This window comes from Stegodyphus dumicola, chromosome 3 (genome assembly GCF_044657685.1).
Source record: "Stegodyphus dumicola isolate Sdum_Otavi_A_Nest chromosome 3, ASM4465768v1".
Lineage (NCBI taxonomy): Eukaryota > Metazoa > Arthropoda > Arachnida > Araneae > Eresidae > Stegodyphus > Stegodyphus dumicola.
In genome coordinates this window covers 63,456,506-63,471,570 of record NC_140770.1, presented here as the reverse complement: position 1 = coordinate 63,471,570, position 15,065 = coordinate 63,456,506, and the positions used below count along the sequence as shown (strand labels likewise).

General features: G+C 29.7%; 1 protein-coding gene across 4 annotated transcripts in view; it reads left to right on the top strand.

Annotated features, from left to right (window-relative positions):
* LOC118190710 (plexin-B-like) overlaps nt 1-15,065 on the top strand; it is a 1,029,017-nt gene that overhangs the window by 936,173 nt on the left and 77,779 nt on the right. The window lies entirely within an intron of this gene.

Below are 15,065 nucleotides of genomic sequence, written 5' to 3'. Positions count from 1 at the left end.
GCCCAAATTTGAAATTTGTTTTATTATCTATTTCATATTTTGAAAACCTTTAACGAATTTTTGATTAACAAACTCAGCGATTTCAAAGCGAGGAATAGCAACACTGTACGAATTTTTTTTTTTTTTTTTTAAATGTCCAGCGCGCGAGACTGTGTATCGGAAATTCTTAAGATATGCTCATTTCAGATATTATTTGACGGTGTTGCTGTTGAACTGAATTTTATGGTTTAAGTGCAAAGAACATGATATTTAATAAATAGAGGTAACACAAAAAAGTTTAAAAATCTCTCCTTTGGGCGTAATGTAAAATCGGAAAGCTTCCAGATTTTTTGATATATTATAATTTCTTTTTTGTATATATACATATATTACAGGTTGAGGTTTTATCTATAAGAAGGTGGATTTAAAAGGAAGACTTATAAAATTAATGTCTGGGGAAACATGGAAAAACAGAATTTGTGAATTTAGTGCAAAAAATTACTGAACAAATTGATTATTGACTTAAAAATTTTTAGTGGAGTCTTTCTTAAACTTTCAGACCTTTCAGGCTATCGTAATGATTGCAGTTAAGTGATTTTAGCATTTTTAATGCACTTTTCATGTTATTTACCAAGTAGTCAATTTTTAGAGCATTATCATTCGACGTGACACAAATATCTTTAATTTGTCTCTAAATTATTATTGCTTAACGATCTGAGCGGTTTGCTAATAATAACTTTTCACTATTTTACTTTTCAATGTATGTCACTGATGCATTTAATTTGTAATATAGCTATGCAACTCATAATTTTCGTGAATAGTTATAACAGAATTATAACTAGTAAAAAATATTTCTAATGCCATATTTCGTTTTCAGTGCACAATAAATTCGCGTTTTAAATATTTTGCATTCCATTTAAGTGCAAAAAATTCAACAATTACGCTTTTTTCTTATGTCTAAATTTTTATTTTTCTATGGCAGTACTGTTACGTATTCTGAAATAATTTTTAATCTCAATCTAGTCTGATTTTTGCATAAATCTAAATTAATTGTCTTCATAATGTGTCTGCATAACATTCTCTTTATAGTGTCTCCACATAAAAGTATACTCTCTGCAGAAATGTATTCATCTCTTGAAAATAATGTAAAGTAGCTTTGTAAGATATCATTTCACGCGCAATTTCTCTTAAATTATTTTTCGGCTTGTGTTCTTTCGTTTAAAAGAGGAATATTCTAAACTCAGAAAACGGGCGACTTCTCAGCAGCTTGTATAGTAGCAACACGCTGAGTAGTCGTCGTTCGCGTACATAGTTCTACTGATTGCATTTTAAAAGTGCCCATTTTGTTAAGGAATTGCAGGTAAATTTGCATTTTTTTTTTTTTTTTTTTTTTCCGTTTCCTGAATAATTGTGCATGATGCGTATCGTATGAGCTTGTTCAGTCTGGATTAAGTTACGATTGTTGGTGTTTTTGGCTGCTAGCCTTTTTCAGTCGTTCCAATCGTAAAAAAGCAAAAAAAAATCTCATTGAAAAAAAAAAAAAATTAAAAAAAAAAAGGCATTGACTTGCTATTTGTGACGCTATTGGTAGCCATTCTTCGCAAAGAATAAGATTCCGCGCGAACTTTGTAATCTCAGTCATGCGAAAAGTAAACAACATATCACTTAAATTCTTAATATTTTAAAATTTATTGTTTTATATTGTTTTTGGAATACTTATAAAAACTATATATTCATTATAAGAAACTATACCATATCCATGAAAAGTACAGGGCTTGGACAAAATTATAGAAACACCGAAATAAAAGCATGTTGCTGTGGCTAATATGGTGTAGGAAAACTGTTGGCATTCAAAACAGCGTGCAGTCTTGTCGGAATGGATAAATAGAGTTCTTGTATGCTTTGCATTTGCAAGTTCAATTAACGACGATGGCGGTGGATAGCGCTCACGCAGATTTATCTCCAAAATAGCCTACAAAGGGTCAATAATATTGATATCTCGTGAGTATGGTGGCCGTGGTAGATGTGAAGGTTCATCTTTATGCTCAGAAAACCAGTCCTGGACGATTTGAACTGAGTAAACAGGAGTTCTGTAGTCTTGGAATACGGCATCAACATTGGGGAACAAAATTTGTACCATGGAATGGACGTGATCATCCAGAATGGTCACATATTCCTTGGTAGTATTGTGACCTTGCACAGTAATGATGGGTCCCATGGAATACCACGATATGGCTACCCAAACCATGACCGAAACTCCGCCATGTTTTGCTCTCGGCTGCAAATAGTCTCTATCATACGCTTGGGATGGCGTTCGCCAAACGTAAACTCGCCCCAAAGTCTGGAAAATCATCCGACCAAATGACAATTTTCCATTGCTCTATAGTCCAGGTTTTATGACTATGGTCCGACTTTCTCCTCTTTTAGGCATTTTAATCATTGATGAGCGGTTTTTGAATTGCAGCTCGCCCAAAAATACCCTGCTTTTTTGGTGCTGACAGGGTTTTGCAAGTGCGACATTCAGTCCAGCAGTCACTTTTGCGGCTATAGTTCTCTTATTTTCCGTCACAATCCTCTTCAATGATCATCTATCATCACTCAGTACATATTTTCGTCCGCGCTGTGATTTAGCGGATGGTGATTTTCAGCTTTTCCTGTATGAGTTAAAAATCGTAGATACTGTGCGTTTTGAAACACCACATACTTCAGCTGGCTTGGTTACGGACACACCCACCTAACGAGCCCAACAATTTGCCACCGTTCGAATTCATTCAGCTCTGACATGATGCACTCACAGCTGTACAGAAGACTGTCTCGATAACGAATGACCCTTGCAACGCATTGAGGATGTTATGCAGGTGGCGTTAGTAAGCAAACACATCAGCACCACCAACAGCTTTTGAAAAATAAACATTTCAGTTCAAACATGCATTTTACGAGGTGAGTAGTAACCGCAGGTAACCGCGCTACGGAAGTGACGTCATAGAAAAGGGGCGTGGCTTGGATCACGTGACCGGAAGTGCCGCCATGTTGTCGAGTGGAGTTGAGTGGTTTCGAAGTGGATGTGTTTGCTTGAAAGTGGAAGTAGGAGTGAATAGAAATTTCAGAATTTAAGTTTTTTTGGAAGTTTCATTTTTATTGTGTGGCATCGACACTATTTTTTATGTTTATGGCAACGAACTCTTGAACTACGTGTTTGGAATGACATCACTTTTAATTTATTATTTTTAATTATTTGACATGTGATTAATCTTATTTTGTTATTTGATTAATTTTTAATACGTCATTAATTTTAACTTTTTAATTATTAACTATTTAGTACATCATTATTTTACTTATTACCTTTAATGAATTTTTGTGGAAATTAATATTATTTTCCCTGAATTTTAAAAGTAACTCCACCGCTGGGATTCGAACTCGCTATCTCTGGGATGGGAGTCTAGCGCTTTACCGCTCGGCTACCCTGTCCTCTTATCAGACTTGTTATTTGAAACTCTCTTTGTCCCTTTGAGTTTTTGCACCATTGATGACATAAGGCTGAAAGTCTGCGCATGCGCTTTGACATGAAAACCGCGTCACACATTTGTTTTTACACGACGGCTAGGATTTCTTTTGGCTTCTTAATCATTACTTTATTCATTGCTGTTTTTAATGTAAGATTTTCCCACGGTTTAATTTTTTTTATTATTAAGATATTTTTAATTGTTTTCAATTTTCATCTCATTCTTACTTTTTTTAAGTTATTAGTTAATTTATTAATTTTTATTTTATTTTTTCCCTTTCCCAAACATAAATTTTATTTTTAACTTCAACAAAAGTGAATTTAAATTTTCTTTTTACTTTTTATCTTGCAAAGTTTATTTTTTTTTTATATTTAATTTTCTTTTTGGTTTTACAAAAGTAATATTTATTTTTACGAATTGAATTTTTCCTTTTCACTTTTTTATTTTGCAAAAGTTTTTTTTTTTTTTTTTTCAAAATTTTTTCCTTTTTGTATTTTTACTTTATTTTAATTATTTGTTTAACTTTCTTTTTGGTTTTACAAAAGTAATATTTTTATTTACGAATTGAATTTTTCTTTTTCACTTTTTTATTTTGCAAAAGTTTTTTTTTTCCCAAAATTTATTCCTTTTCGTATTTTTACTTTACTTTATTTTAATTTTTTGTTTAAACTTTTTTTTTTTTTGGTTTTACAAAAGAAATATTTATTTTTCCAAATTTAATTTTCCTTTCTGCTTTTTATTTTAAAAAAAAGTTGTTACTACATTTTTAACTTAATTTTTTTTACAAAAGTAATATTTAGTTTCATAATTTTAATTTTTTTGAGTTTTTTGTTTACACAAATGTTTTTTTGTTACGTTTTTATTTTACCCTTAACTTTTTTCCCTTGTTTTAAATACAATACGATGTTACATTTCCATTTCTCCAAAAGTAAACTTACCTACATTTCTGTGTCTTTGAAATTTTAAGCTGGAATTTACATGCATATAACTTCACTAGATAATATTTTCTGTAACATTAAGCCAATATACACAATGCTCTTTCTATATAGTTTAACTGGAATACTACATTTCTTACTTTTTTTACTACTAAGTTGGAGATACTCAGAACTTTTCCTTCTAATATATTTTACTAACTATACAAAACTTTGTTGATTCCCTTTTACACGTCTTACTTTTATTCAAAGGATTCACCAAACTATGTCTGACAAATGTAATTTTTACACTTTCCATTTACACATTTACCCTTATATTTAACTTATAAAACATATTCATGCTGTATTTCTGATTCCTTTTTCCCATAATAAATACAGACTTACACATGTTTCTTTATTGTAAGACCTATTTATTGACTTTAAATAAATCTTATAAGGAGCAATAAATTTTCATGGTATGAAGTTACTCAAACCAATGCATGGAACATTTCTACCCAGTTAAGTTTAGATACATACCAATAGTACTTCATTTCTTCTTATTTTACTCTACAGACATTTATACATATATATTCAGAACACTCCCTTTTATTCAGTAAGATTCATTTATACTACTAACACAAATTTTGCTAACTCTTTGAAATATTTTACAAAAATATCTTGTATTTTCTTGCACATATCCTACTTAAATCACCAAACATACACTGAAACCTTGATTTTTTCCTTCATGTGAAAACGTCACTCGGATTCTTAATATGATTCCAACATTTATCGCAGAACTTTATAAACACTACTCTATTTGAACTTATCACAGCCTAACTCTCTTAACAAGGTACAGAAGATTGAATTATATTTTAACTACAGAGAAGAATATCCACATTGTAACGTATTATTTTAAATTTGAATTATAGTCACATTTTGTGAAGGAGAACTTAATGTCTATAATACACATGGAATTAATATTCAGCCATGGAAATGAAACTTTATCGCCTTTTTCCCAATTTGGAATATAAAAATTTGTTAACTTGGAATATTTTTAACGTATTTATTGTAACTTAACTGAAAAAGACCCATATTTCACATTGACAGTAATTTATTTAGCACTGAACTCTTACAGCCTTTTGAGAACGAAATTTAATTTATCATACCTGACAAATGACTCCTACATAGTTATGATACATTACACGAAATATCGAGTAGAGTTCCAAATAATGATCTAACATAGTAATTAACATGACCTAACACAAATAATTTTAAGATAGAAATTTCAAACTGACATTGCTTAATAATGAACTTTTACAGCTTTTTTGACATTTAACTTCTCATAGATAATAAATAAAATTACACACAAATAATTATACAAAATAGGTAATAATGACAGAAAGTCCATATAATGATCTACTATAGTCACCAACTTTAAAAATTTTAACGCATTTTTAATATGTCATAAGAAAGACCACACTTTTTTTGAAAAGCATTATTTTAATTAAACATTGGAACCACGCAGTCCTGCGCACATGTATAACATTTTTTATATATCATAAGCATGACACATAATAAGTAAATAAAATTTTCACAAAGTACGAAACACATTTCTCTTTTAACTGAACTGTACTCTTAAGAAAAATGCAGTATGGAATGCTTAGAACACTCAGGGCCACAGTTCCTCATTTCCCCACGCATTGACCAAAATATACATGTACTTTAAAATCAGTTAAACAAATTAAAATGTTAGTATTCAAAGAGGAATACTTCACAAATTAGATGAAAGAAAGGTTCACAATGAACTTGAGTGAAAAATACACAAAAGCATGTAAGGACCGAGAAAAAGATGTATTCGTGGAGAACTTTTTTAAGATAAACTTGCTCTATTTTTTGCACATGGGTTACATTTTGCATTTTAGATTAAGGAAACATTCAAGATAATTCCTGTATAACTAGGGCGCCCACCAGCGGCCGAGCGGTAAAGTCGCTGAACACTGGTAGTTCGGTCCGAGGTTCGAATCCCGCGAACGGGCTGGCTGCATGGGTGTTTTCGTGGTTTTCCCCATGTGTAACGTGTATACGAGCCAGTTTCCCTTAGAAAGTCCTCCACGAAAGGCATCCCTCCCCTTAGGCAGATAGCCTTAGTGTGCTTTGCCGTAATTAAATACACCAACACCTGTATAACTAGGGATTTTCACATGTTAGTAATGTAATTTATAAGAACTGTCACAGATATATAGGACAAGTATGCCATTTCCAAGGAAAACAATTTTCCCAAGCCAGACTTTAACAGTGAAATATAAAAGGAAATAAGAATATCCCATATTTCAAACAAAATTAGTATCTGAGTATGCAAAACCATGAACAAGAAACGAATATTTTTTCTGAAAATGTTCCGAATGGTTTAAGTCAGGACTAGTTTCATGAAATGACTGTACTTTACATTCAGACCTAAGTTGATAAATCAGAGTGATTTTGTGTTTTAAAGCTTCAAATTCAGAAATACTACAACTCAAAAGCAAAAAGATTAAAACGACAAGAGAATATACTGCAAGCAAGCGAACGTGATAAATGACTTTTTGAGCTGAATTTCATGAATTCATAGATGGGGTGCAAATTTTAATGCACTGTATATGAACTATTTTTCAAATGTATTACGATCACCAACTTTACATAGACTTTAAGTAAACATTTCATGTTGATTTACCATTTTTTCCTGAGATTTATCTATGTATTTACTAAATTTTTGCATTTTGTTTATAAATATAATAACAAAAGGACATAAGAGAACATTTGTTTCTTGAAAATGTCCATAATTTTACCCAACTGTTATTTCTTTCATAGCTTTGAAGTAACCTATTAAACACACTTCGTAATAAGTTATGAATGTTTTCGTTTCAGTAGAATGAAGTTACAAAGTACAAATTTTGTAATGAAACACTCATTTAAGCTTTTAAGATTTTATTAAAATATGCAATAAAACACATTCACTTTGAAATATAATGCAGTAAGGTAAAATATAACTCTTGTTCATCAATACAATATGTTAGTTATGTACAATTAATTGTTCATTTCGAATATGATAAACTTTTGAGTCAAAGAGAAATATATTTACAAATTAATGATTCTTATTTTATTATTAATTTAAATCAAATCTGATGTTTCTTATGAAGATGAGGTATTTTCTTAGACATGTTTCTAAAGAAATTAGTATATAAACTTTTAAGAAAGAAATATATTTCACGAGAAAAACGTCCATGACAATGCAAGTCTGTCATCGTGGTGACTTAGAGAAAATATTCCAAGTCTGTATGAGCTGGGTTAAAAGTCTCTATTATCTACCTACGAATACGTCAATGTCAGAGAAAATTAATCTATCCCCATAGAATACTAAGATAACAATTACATTTCTTTTCTTAACTTCTGGTTTAGCGTGATAGTGAAGTTAAATCTTCCAAACGTGTAACAAAATTATTAAATCGAATGATATAAGTATTTAGTAAAAATTTGTTCTCAAGACTTTACGAGGCACTGTAAACGATAAAAAAGGAAAATATTTGAAAATTTAATGATTTGCAGTGGCAGTAATGTAAAAAATGGTAATATTCAAACTGTTCTAAAGGTTACCAATAGGGTGTTTCACAAAAACGGTTTATGAAAACACGAACACATCACAGCCACTTACAAATAACTTCTGTCAAAACTGAAAATTCTACACTCAAAATTTACTTTGAATTCAGGAAAAGAAACATTAGGGGTTTCGAAATGAAGGTACTCATGTAAACTTTCCGGAATGAAATGTACAGTATTTCAGCAAATATTCATTTAACTTCTAACTTGTTCGTAATTTTGTTAAATCATATGTAATGAGCGTATGTGAGACACAAAAATGCATTCGTATGCGAAAAAATAACAAACATTTAACTATCTGACAATGAATCAAATTTCATTTGAAATGTAATGGCATGAAAAGTAGTACAATATATCTGTATGGAAAATCTTGATGATAATTTCTGGTGTGTTTTTTTCGAATAAAAAAAATAGTTAAAGGCTCCTAGGTTAGTAATGAACTACTAAATTCGGTCAATTTTCATCGAAAACGCCGTAAGAAGTTCTCCGTACTGGTAAAATATTACTTAAATTTTCTAGCTTTGTGACTTCCCTCAGACATTGGCAAGACCAACGGCTGTCTGGTCAATACAAGATAACTATGTGTTTAATAGGTTACTTCAAAGCTATGAAAGAAATAACAGTTGGGTAAAATTATGGACATTTTCAAGAAACAAATGTTCTCTTATGTCCTTTTGTTATTATATTTATAAACAAAATGCAAAAATTTAGTAAATACATAGATAAATCTCAGGAAAAAATGGTAAATCAACATGAAATGTTTACTTAAAGTCTATGTAAAGTTGGTGATCGTAATACATTTGAAAAATAGTTCATATACAGTGCATTAAAATTTGCACCCCATCTATGAATTCATGAAATTCAGCCCAAAAAGTCATTTATCACGTTCGCTTGCTTGCAGTATATTCTCTTGTCGTTTTAATCTTTTTGCTTTTGAGTTGTAGTATTTCTGAATTTGAAGCTTTAAAACACAAAATCACTCTGATTTATCAACTTAGGTCTGAATGTAAAGTACAGTCATTTCATGAAACTAGTCCTGACTTAAACCATTCGGAACATTTTCAGAAAAAATATTCGTTTCTTGTTCATGGTTTTGCATACTCAGATACTAATTTTGTTTGAAATATGGGATATTCTTATTTCCTTTTATATTTCACTGTTAAAGTCTGGCTTGGGAAAATTGTTTTCCTTGGAAATGGCATACTTGTCCTATATATCTGTGACAGTTCTAATAAATTACATTACTAACATGTGAAAATCCCTAGTTATACAGGAATTATCTTGAATGTTTCCTTAATCTAAAATGCAAAATGTAACCCATGTGCAAAAAATAGAGCAAGTTTATCTTAAAAAAGTTCTCCACGAATACATCTTTTTCTCGGTCCTTACATGCTTTTGTGTATTTTTCACTCAAGTTCATTGTGAACCTTTCTTTCATCTAATTTGTGAAGTATTCCTCTTTGAATACTAACATTTTAATTTGTTTAACTGATTTTAAAGTACATGTATATTTTGGTCAATGCGTGGGGAAATGAGGAACTGTGGCCCTGAGTGTTCTAAGCATTCCATACTGCATTTTTCTTAAGAGTACAGTTCAGTTAAAAGAGAAATGTGTTTCGTACTTTGTGAAAATTTTATTTACTTATTATGTGTCATGCTTATGATATATAAAAAATGTTATACATGTGCGCAGGACTGCGTGGTTCCAATGTTTAATTAAAATAATGCTTTTCAAAAAAAGTGTGGTCTTTCTTATGACATATTAAAAATGCGTTAAAATTTTTAAAGTTGGTGACTATAGTAGATCATTATATGGACTTTCTGTCATTATTACCTATTTTGTATAATTATTTGTGTGTAATTTTATTTATTATCTATGAGAAGTTAAATGTCAAAAAAGCTGTAAAAGTTCATTATTAAGCAATGTCAGTTTGAAATTTCTATCTTAAAATTATTTGTGTTAGGTCATGTTAATTACTATGTTAGATCATTATTTGGAACTCTACTCGATATTTCGTGTAATGTATCATAACTATGTAGGAGTCATTTGTCAGGTATGATAAATTAAATTTCGTTCTCAAAAGGCTGTAAGAGTTCAGTGCTAAATAAATTACTGTCAATGTGAAATATGGGTCTTTTTCAGTTAAGTTACAATAAATACGTTAAAAATATTCCAAGTTAACAAATTTTTATATTCCAAATTGGGAAAAAGGCGATAAAGTTTCATTTCCATGGCTGAATATTAATTCCATGTGTATTATAGACATTAAGTTCTCCTTCACAAAATGTGACTATAATTCAAATTTAAAATAATACGTTACAATGTGGATATTCTTCTCTGTAGTTAAAATATAATTCAATCTTCTGTACCTTGTTAAGAGAGTTAGGCTGTGATAAGTTCAAATAGAGTAGTGTTTATAAAGTTCTGCGATAAATGTTGGAATCATATTAAGAATCCGAGTGACGTTTTCACATGAAGGAAAAAATCAAGGTTTCAGTGTATGTTTGGTGATTTAAATAAGATATGTGCAAGAAAATACTTGATATTTTTGTAAAATATTTCAAAGAGTTAGCAAAATTTGTGTTAGTAGTATAAATGAATCTTACTGAATAAAAGGGAGTGTTCTGAATATATATGTATAAATGTCTGTAGAGTAAAATAAGAAGAAATGAAGTACTATTGGTATGTATCTAAACTTAACTGGGTAGAAATGTTCCATGCATTGGTTTGAGTAACTTCATACCATGAAAATTTATTGCTCCTTATAAGATTTATTTAAAGTCAATAAATAGGTCTTACAATAAAGAAACATGTGTAAGTCTGTATTTATTATGGGAAAAAGGAATCAGAAATACAGCATGAATATGTTTTATAAGTTAAATATAAGGGTAAATGTGTAAATGGAAAGTGTAAAAATTACATTTGTCAGACATAGTTTGGTGAATCCTTTGAATAAAAGTAAGACGTGTAAAAGGGAATCAACAAAGTTTTGTATAGTTAGTAAAATATATTAGAAGGAAAAGTTCTGAGTATCTCCAACTTAGTAGTAAAAAAAGTAAGAAATGTAGTATTCCAGTTAAACTATATAGAAAGAGCATTGTGTATATTGGCTTAATGTTACAGAAAATATTATCTAGTGAAGTTATATGCATGTAAATTCCAGCTTAAAATTTCAAAGACACAGAAATGTAGGTAAGTTTACTTTTGGAGAAATGGAAATGTAACATCGTATTGTATTTAAAACAAGGGAAAAAAGTTAAGGGTAAAATAAAAACGTAACAAAAAAACATTTGTGTAAACAAAAAACTCAAAAAAATTAAAATTATGAAACTAAATATTACTTTTGTAAAAAAAATTAAGTTAAAAATGTAGTAACAACTTTTTTTTAAAATAAAAAGCGGAAAGGAAAATTAAATTTGGAAAAATAAATATTTCTTTTGTAAAACCAAAAAAAAAAAAAGTTTAAACAAAAAATTAAAATAAAGTAAAGTAAAAATACGAAAAGGAATAAATTTTGGGAAAAAAAAAACTTTTGCAAAATAAAAAAGTGAAAAAGAAAAATTCAATTCGTAAATAAAAATATTACTTTTGTAAAACCAAAAAGAAAGTTAAACAAATAATTAAAATAAAGTAAAAATACAAAAAGGAAAAAATTTTGAAAAAAAAAAAAAAAAACTTTTGCAAAATAAAAAAGTGAAAAGGAAAAATTCAATTCGTAAAAATAAATATTACTTTTGTAAAACCAAAAAGAAAATTAAATATAAAAAAAAAATAAACTTTGCAAGATAAAAAGTAAAAAGAAAATTTAAATTCACTTTTGTTGAAGTTAAAAATAAAATTTATGTTTGGGAAAGGGAAAAAATAAAATAAAAATTAATAAATTAACTAATAACTTAAAAAAAGTAAGAATGAGATGAAAATTGAAAACAATTAAAAATATCTTAATAATAAAAAAAATTAAACCGTGGGAAAATCTTACATTAAAAACAGCAATGAATAAAGTAATGATTAAGAAGCCAAAAGAAATCCTAGCCGTCGTGTAAAAACAAATGTGTGACGCGGTTTTCATGTCAAAGCGCATGCGCAGACTTTCAGCCTTATGTCATCAATGGTGCAAAAACTCAAAGGGACAAAGAGAGTTTCAAATAACAAGTCTGATAAGAGGACAGGGTAGCCGAGCGGTAAAGCGCTAGACTCCCATCCCAGAGATAGCGAGTTCGAATCCCAGCGGTGGAGTTACTTTTAAAATTCAGGGAAAATAATATTAATTTCCACAAAAATTCATTAAAGGTAATAAGTAAAATAATGATGTACTAAATAGTTAATAATTAAAAAGTTAAAATTAATGACGTATTAAAAATTAATCAAATAACAAAATAAGATTAATCACATGTCAAATAATTAAAAATAATAAATTAAAAGTGATGTCATTCCAAACACGTAGTTCAAGAGTTCGTTGCCATAAACATAAAAAATAGTGTCGATGCCACACAATAAAAATGAAACTTCCAAAAAAACTTAAATTCTGAAATTTCTATTCACTCCTACTTCCACTTTCAAGCAAACACATCCACTTCGAAACCACTCAACTCCACTCGACAACATGGCGGCACTTCCGGTCACGTGATCCAAACCACGCCCCTTTTCTGTGACGTCACTTCCGTAGCGCGGTTACCTGCGGTTACTACTGAGGTGTTTAAATATTTTACAAGGTGTCCAACTCCTGCATCTTGTCTGTTACTCTCATGTGAAAACTGGTATTTTAAAAATTCGCGGTTGAAACAGAACTTTAAATAAAATGTGTTCCTTTAGTTGAAATGAAAGTTCATTGAGCATTTTTAGTGTATTTACTATGTTTTTGTTTAGCATTTCTTAAAGACATTCCGTTTTACCCTAAACTTCAGTTTAATTACTGCAGTTGTCAACATTAATACATGAATAAAATCACAATGATGTTTCTGGCTCTTTTTATCAGAATAATAGTCTATCGCTGATTGCTCAGTTTTAAAACTAAATATGAATGCTGATAGCAACCGATTTAATTAAATCTCGTTGGTCTTTATCACTTTGTACTTCCATATATATCCAATCTGAGTATCTCATTATTTTGTCCAAAGATTAGCTGATTTGACTGATAATTTGAAACTAACAGGAATACCTAGAATCGTGTCTTCTCAAGTCAAAGTTTAGAAAAACTCGAATTATAAAAAAATTCGACTAATGTGTTTTAGCTTTGACGTAGTCGTCTTAGGAACAACTCAGATTAATTTAACTTAGTATCTCAAGAAATGAGAGAATTTTTTAACAATTCATTAAGAAATAAATTGTTCTTACTGACGAAAATTCAGTTCATGATATTTTGTATATTTTAAACATATTAACTACTTTTTGTATAATTATAAAGATGCATTAGTTGGTTTTAGAAGTGCCTTGCAATTTTTTTTAGTTAGAGCGTCACAGGATATTAACGACTACCCTTGCTGGAACTTAAACTTCCCTTTCTTTTGCGACTTGCAATCCCTTCAATTATTCTTTCGGTTGTATCACTAGTATTTACTTTTCACACATAACATAACTCTCATTATAACTTTTCTGAAAATATTTGGATATTTTTCCTACTGTAAAACCTTTACTTGATTAGAAAATAGTTTGCATCAAGCTTAAATTCCTTTTGAAATTCATATTCACTCAAAACAGTTTTTTTTTTTTTCCCCCTCCATTTTGCTTAAACTTTCACTGTCAGACATTAAGCTAAAACAAATTTCCTTCATGGATGGCTTGCTGTTTAACGACGCAGAAACATTTCACTTATTTGCGTCTAAATTTCAAGTCGGTTGTGTACTCTGAAATTGTATTATATTTAATTATTATTGTAGAACAAATTTTTTCCCATCCAATTTGAAGCAATTATTTATTGTAAGAAAATATTAGTTACAAAAGAAATGGCATACTTTCAGAAAGTAGAAAGATTGAGAAACATCAGATTTTATTGAATCAATGAATTTTAACCATGATAAAATGATTAATGCGAATATCTCTATTGTTTTTGTGAACTTATAAATTCGATTCTTTCTTGTAAGTTTAATCTTTTCTCTTTTATTTATTTATTGTTATTATTATTCAGTGTAGAAATTGGTTATGAAATGCACAGACATCAAACTTATATGATCTAACATCACTGCATAGCGTAACGGTGTATTCTCGATTATCCGACTTAATGCCAGGGAAGCAGGTCACGGATAACTATAAATAACACGGATAATAATAAACACGGATAATTCAAAATACCAATTTTCATGCATATTGTATGCGTTTATTTCTTAAAAAAAATAAGTAATTTTACTCCGAGAACTATTAAAGATTTTTCGAATTTCACAGTTTATTTTTCGAACTGCTATTTCATTACTGTATTCGAATTTCTTATCGACGAAGTCCAATAGAATTTTAACAGAAGTCAATACTGACTTGGCACTAATGCAATTGCCACGACTGTGCATATGCAGAACGAATTGTACAAGGAAACGATATTTAGAGCATGCTCGGACTTGTGCGTGTTTTTTTTTTTTTTTTACACATTCTGTTGTATAAAGCATTGAACTGAGAGTGTGCGCTTGGGCACCGTCACATACGGATAATCCACACTCGGATAATCGAGAGTATATTTTTAATCCTTACACTCAGTTTTACCGTTTTTCAAAGGGTGTATACGTGCCTGTTTTATTTCTCTAATTGTAGAACGAATTTGGTTCTAACAAAATCATAATCTTTATAGCCATGTGAGAGTTGGACTGCTTTATGATGCACAATTTACTTACTTAAATTACTTAATTTGCATATTTATTTAAATTAAAATTGTTTTGGGCTTTAAACTATTCCGAGTAATTTAGAAATATGCCTATCCAATTATGTAATTTCCAGATGAAATGTTACAAAAAAAATTTAACACCTTGTTTTGCCTTTTCTTTATTTTCCTTTGGATCATCTTTAATTTAATTTTTTTTTCTCAACTTGCTACTGTGCAGTATGAAGTTCTTGCTG